The following is a 6,726-nucleotide window of genomic DNA, read 5'->3' as shown; positions in this document are numbered from 1 at the left end:
CTGCTGACATAAATAGCAACTAGTAAAGTATTTTTGCTAACAAAACCTTCATTCATGCAACTTCATTTGCTAAAATAAATATGCAGAAGAAGAAAAAGAACCTCATAAAGTAAAAATAGTTTCAAATTGTTTCGAACCAATGAAAAGAATTTTCAATGAAACTAAATGTTGAATAGAATCCGGTAGTCTAGGGAGTTGACTTAATATTGCTAAAGACATAGAACGATAGACGTATTATACTGTCAGTTGAATGAATAGTGAAAGTGAGATGACTAGATTTCAGTTTTTAACTCTTAGTCAAATTTCTATGTTGCTTTACAGTGATATTAATATCACCCAAAATATTTCGAAATATTTCTGAAGCATTCGAGCAGATTTCGAAGAAAGTTTGTGATGCAGGAATCATTATGTTTTCCGTTGCTGGGTAGGAGAACATGATATAAGTACGAAAATAGGTATTATCGTTTAATAAAGTACTGGGATATGTGAATGAAAGAGTTTCCGGGAAAAAGACTATCAACGATTCCAATGCCACGAAAGCTAAAATCACCATAGATAAGTGTGTAAAGTGATGTGTTCACATCATGAGGCACACTTCTAGGCCTTTATTATGGTCAAATAGAATGGAGAGCTTCAGTAATATTGTTTTGTTAGCATATGTTTGTGTGATATTCAGAAGACAAACATTATCAGTTCTATGTAGAAGATTATTAAGTATCTAGCTTTCCCAGCTGGCCATGGGTACTACAAAATGTGAAGGCGGTTGAGTAATTAATATACTTCCAAAGTATAAGAGTTATTTCCTAATCTGCTTGTTACTTTTACTTTTATTTTAACTGTGATGATACAGAAGTTGAACCAATATCACTGGTAGATGATAGTTTGTACTACTTGTATATCAGGTATTACAAACCTGTTAAGTAGCCATTTCATGACATGACACAACAGAGATTAATTTAATGTAGAATTTCAAGTCAGTAAAAGGGTTGATATACTGGTTACTACCTTCCGGTTGACTAACAGCAATGAAATCGCTAAAATAAACAAAGTGGAATAAAAGTTTGCTTTTCAAATAAACACTTGGTAATTTATTATTATAAACAATGTGCAAATATTAGCATAGGCTTCAAATATTTCTATAAAGGTAGTTAGTCGACTTGTTTAAACAATCACACGTAGCATACAAAATGAGCTAAATTGGTGAGTCAACTAATTCATCGAAATAACTTAGTAACATCTCTAAGCTCTGACGTCTAAGATGAGAGAAAATGATTTGATAAAGCATCTGACTTCTTGAGAATCATACTTTAAAACCTATAATTACCTGTAGGTATCGTGCTACTTTTAGCTGTCTATAATTTTAAAACAATTTGTACTTAGCTAACAAACTACTGCTAAGCTTCTGGTCGTCTAGTAAATTTTCAACAGTTTGAAATTCTACGTATATCAGAATTATGGATATTTGACCATGACTCATGTGCTGCACATTTTTAAATGTACGGTCTCCATTCACTCGATACTAACGTTTATGGTGCAATTGCGTTAAGGTTATGTGGTGTTAATATGAACTAATGGTTGTTTTTTACTTGATTACTGGTTGATTTTGGATTCTAAATACAATGTATTCGTTTGTGCTCACTAGTTCTATCTGGCTCAAATTACACTGTTTTGCAAATTCCTAGTTGACACAATAGTTCAAATACTTCTAATTACCATAGGTTACATCGAGCGACAACTGCATACTATGACTATCCTAACTTAGTGACTGAGCTACCACGTTTCCTAAATGTTCAAAGAGAACAAATAAAATCTCAGCACAAGGATCGTTTGTTTGACATAGTGATAAATAGAGTATGACAATTATTCTATGGCCCAAGTAAGTTCTATGATTGCGTAGTGCACTTTGGTTATCCTCAAATGTGAAGAGACTTGGCTGGCGAGCCACCGTCACATGATCGGTTTTATTAGGTAGCAACGGTACAGCTTATTTGTCAATGTTACTAGGCTAAACACAGCAACCACTTGTGAGAAGTCCATAATACACCCGTCGCTTTCCTAACTGTAGTTCAATAAGTCATGTCTCAACTTTTAATTTTTTTGGCCAAGTTCATTTTTTGTAACTGTGGTATTACTCGTCAACGTGCACGTTAACCTAGCTCTCACATACGTAATATTATATTATTTTTATATCATTTGAATGTGATAGTTATTTGAACCACCTTTAAAATTTTCCACCAAATCCAATAAAGTCATTATTGCCATACGTATTTTGGCTTATGAATTGGACTTACATATTAGTCGCCTGAAAAGACGTTGAACAAAGTTAAGGTATTAAGGTCACCGCATTAAGATATTATCTTGCTGCACTGGTAAAACCACTTAATGTGATTGGTAAAATTGGTGATACTATAAACAAACTCAGTCGATAAATCAACTAACAATGATCAATAAATGGTTTTTTCTCGTGATTATCTTTATTTATTGCAGATTATTTCGATGTTTCTCTATCAACTGATCGTTTAGTAAGCATCTTAGAACCTTTTCAATCTAATTGAAGGTGTAGCGACACAATCATTCATGCAAATCCTCAGTATTACCAGTCGAGCAAATCTCCTACAAACTGAAAATATCACTGTCAAATTTACTCCAACGTTGACAAAGGTTCATGTCATTATCATAGACATGAGTCGGGAGTTGTTATTTCCTTGGCTACAACTTATACTCACCCTGATAATCATACAAGCAGCACTTACTGTTTATCATCGTGTAAAGACTTATTTGGCCAAAAACATCGTACAACACCATGACACCTATATTTGTGCCATATAAGGTTTGTTGATTTTAACACCTTATTATCATCATATCATTTTATGTATTTTTACACCTCTATGACCTTATTATCACTCAAGTCGATGCAAATCGATCTCTGTATTATCCCGAAAATGATACTTGTAACTGACTTGTATACACCATCAACCAGTATGTGTGGATATATATAAGTGGCCTATTGCCAATCAGAACATTGAGTCTAGGGCATGTGTTTTGCGGATTCACTCACGTTCAACAAACTACTGTCAGTTATCTGTCCAAAATTCACATAGTTACCAGTACTTCCAAGTACTAAATGAATTTTTAATAACAGTTCATATGTATTTGTAGTACTTCAAAAATCCTATCACGGTTAAGTAATAATGAGGTCGTGGAATCTCTCCGCAACTATATAAATCAAATTAAACTTTAAAAACAAACTGGAACACTAGTTGGTTTTTCGTCTCTCCAGTTATACATATGTTACTTCAGTTAGCCTATTAATGCAAATGCAATTGAAAATCAACACATACGGATAGCATACGGACATTATTTGACTTTCTATCTTGAACCAAAGACAACACCAATATCAACATTATTACGATGGTGATTGTTTTTCTGTTTATGAGCACAAACTACTGGTAATAGCTATATGTTAAGCTACTAACAAACGGCCATTACTATGTGTAAAATTTTTGTTGCGGGTTTTAAGTGTAAAAATCCCTCCGTGTTTACACTCATAATTTATTCTTATTGATTCCTTCAGATGCACATTTTGTTGGTCATTTTGATTCCATTTGAGATGGTAATATTTTTATCATAGTTTTTATGTTTCTTACACCTTCACTGAGTTTCCATGTTTCTTCCTGAACTGCATTTATGTTGTTTTAGTTGACACTTGATCTTGGCGTCAGCCGTATTGATTTATTACCCCCTTTCATTGTGTTGCTTGCATTGACTGGGATTGTGCGCCTTTGATTGTGAATTGAAGCACTCTTCCGGAATTGAAAACACTGTGTTATGAAGCAACCAAATACTATCTTTCGAGCGAATCTGTACATGATCTATCCAGAAAGGATAGAATAACATTTATTTGTTGCGCTTGGTAATTTTCTTACATCCTTTATCAACTTGTTTATTTATTGTAATTTAGATTTGATTACTGGGTGAGCGAGTATTGGTTGAATAACTGGGTGGTAATATTTGTTAAGGTAATAATATACATTTATATTCATAAAAAATCTAGTACCGTCATTTACCCAGTCACCTTGTTTTCGTTTCAACTGGGCAATAGCGCGTATCTAAACTACCTAGACATTTATTCTTTGATCCAAACATTAGTTTGCATTCTACACTATGAATCGTAATGGGACTAGGTAAAATATCTCTATGCTAAATTGTTCTTCTTTAAGGTAACGTTGTTTTGTTTGACGCTTAAATAATATATAAGTAGATTTCTATTTTGAGCGTGTTAATAATTAAGCCGAACATTTTGGAATTACCATATGTATTTCCTGATCAGTTACAACCCCCTTCTTCATCAATTGTCTTTCAGTTTGTCAATACCTGCAGGACTCGTATTATTTTTTTAGGAACATTTGGCGTGCAATTTTCTAACTCCATTTGGTATCTAACCAACGTCACGTTGATTCTGGTGGGAGAATAGTGTAGAAGTACTGGATTCCAACCATATGGTCTTTGTCGCTGAACGTATAATTACTCAGAAGATTTACACTTTTCATGTAACACTGAGAGAAGGTTAAGAATATTGAACATGGCAGCAGGCGATCAAAATGGCATGTTTTGGCCACATTTTATGAACTTTTACTTTGTATATCAAATATATTACTCTCTTCTCACCTCAAATGTATTCTCCAGAAGTGCCAGACTTCCTATTGCTGATCGTCACGATCGAACGAGTTATTGTAAACAATGATGGGACTTACACATAAGATCCTACAGACCATGTGATCGCATCATGACAAATCTAGGATTTTAGGATTAGGTCTAATATCATAGTAGTACTAGTATTGGACTAGACCATAATTCTGCAACCATATCAAAAGCCACGGCAACAATCCCCGCCAGTATACCAAATTCATCTAACACAGGCTCAGCCGGACGCGTGATTATGAAAGCCATAGCCTGAGCTCATACACTAACGAAACCACTGGCTATTACTAATGCCCAATATCTGTTAGTGATAAGTAGAAGTGGGTAAACGTTGAAGAGCGGATTTGCTAACACACTTCAAACTACACTCTGTTTGAAAGCCAGAAGACGGACGCCGCTGTAGAGATGCCCCAAGTGCCTCTATAGAAACGTAAGAGGACTGAGGAGAAACTGAAAGGAATCGAAAAAAAATGCGCTTTCATTTAAATCTCGAGACCAGAGTCTTCATTGAAATTGGGCTATCGCCCAACATCACGAACGAGTAAGTGAACCTACGATATATAACACTTACGGTGTAATAGGGTACACAAAACAGGTGTAGTGCCAATATACATCAATAGCCGCTTCAAAGCCGCAACAACACAAAGTACCGAATTAATCGAGGTGACAGAATCATGCCGGTGTTGCCCAAGTGTGAACGGCGAAACGTTATTAATTGAGAGAGTATAATGACCCTCCAGAGGTTCGAAAGCCCAGAAAAATTACATAATATGCGCACCAACAGAAAGTAGTGACCATGGTACAGTCATATTTAACATGATCATAAGCCAAGTACATCAGCGAGACGAGGATGTTCCCTACCTTAGCAACACTAGAGCAGACTACACAATTATGATGAAGCACCCTTAGCATTACCCATGACTAAAAGAATGGTGACAGATAGCAGTAGAGAACTATGGGTAGTAAGGGACGCTCGTGTATTTTTCGTAGCAAAAGTTTCAAAGACAGGTTTCGCTGATCCACTTTTATCCTGGCTCTAAGACTATCTGTGGAACAGAATGTTTCATGGTAACATAAATAGTGCTCACGCGACCAAGAATGTCCCAACATCAGGAGTTTTACAAGGAATGGTCTTAGGTTCATTAGAAGCGAAGATGATCCTTTTGAGCTCCAAAAAAACCGTTCAATGATAGAGGAATGAGCAGTAGACAGTGAGTTAAAACTTAACCTGTCGAAACGTCGTATGATAAACATTCATCTTCATTTGACACAAAGCACTTGCACTCTCTACGCAGAATCCTCCCACAAGCCCATACAGAGCGAGATCCCAGTCCAGTATCTACAGAGAGTATAGATATTAGCTCTAAGTAAACAAGGAATTTAGTCAAGGAAAACACGACTCTACTTTGTGCCTTTTTGACTTGGCGCAGTCATATGTAATGCTAACGTTAGTGAAACTTAGTGTTATATCCTAGTAAAGATTACATTACTAGTAACGTCTGAGACCTAATAATGGACAATTATTATTTATATATTCTCATGACATAAATATTCAGTAACTAGACTATATATCTCTGTATTCCCCTTGTTATAAGCTTTATTTTGACCTAGAACTTATTATTGTGCGATTAACTGTTCTTAAGCTATGTTCAGTTAATTGACTACTGCCTCCCACGTTCACAGCCACTTTTTGGCTTTGTTGTGTAAGAATTTTATTTCCTATTTTATTGTGCATTGAGGTCTGTTTGGTTGATATATAAACCCAGTATGTTTGAAATAAATGATTCGCATAGTGTAGGCTTTTATTGGCATTCTGGACTCAGCTGGACAGGCTAGGCGAGCAACGGACCAGTAGGGAGGCTAGACTGATCTGACCGGTCGGACGTCATTGGTTTAATGCAGTATGAGAGCGAATAAATCGTATTTTTGTTGGCGAACAGACCACGTGATAACTAGCGGGCCATAAAGTCACAACACTTAGGTTATATTGCATTTTTGAAGAAATACAAAGTGGTTTCTTCACAT

The sequence above is a fragment of the Schistosoma haematobium genome, chromosome 2, assembly GCF_000699445.3.
Source record: "Schistosoma haematobium chromosome 2, whole genome shotgun sequence".
Classification (NCBI taxonomy): domain Eukaryota; kingdom Metazoa; phylum Platyhelminthes; class Trematoda; order Strigeidida; family Schistosomatidae; genus Schistosoma; species Schistosoma haematobium.
Note: the sequence above shows the minus strand (reverse complement) of the source record.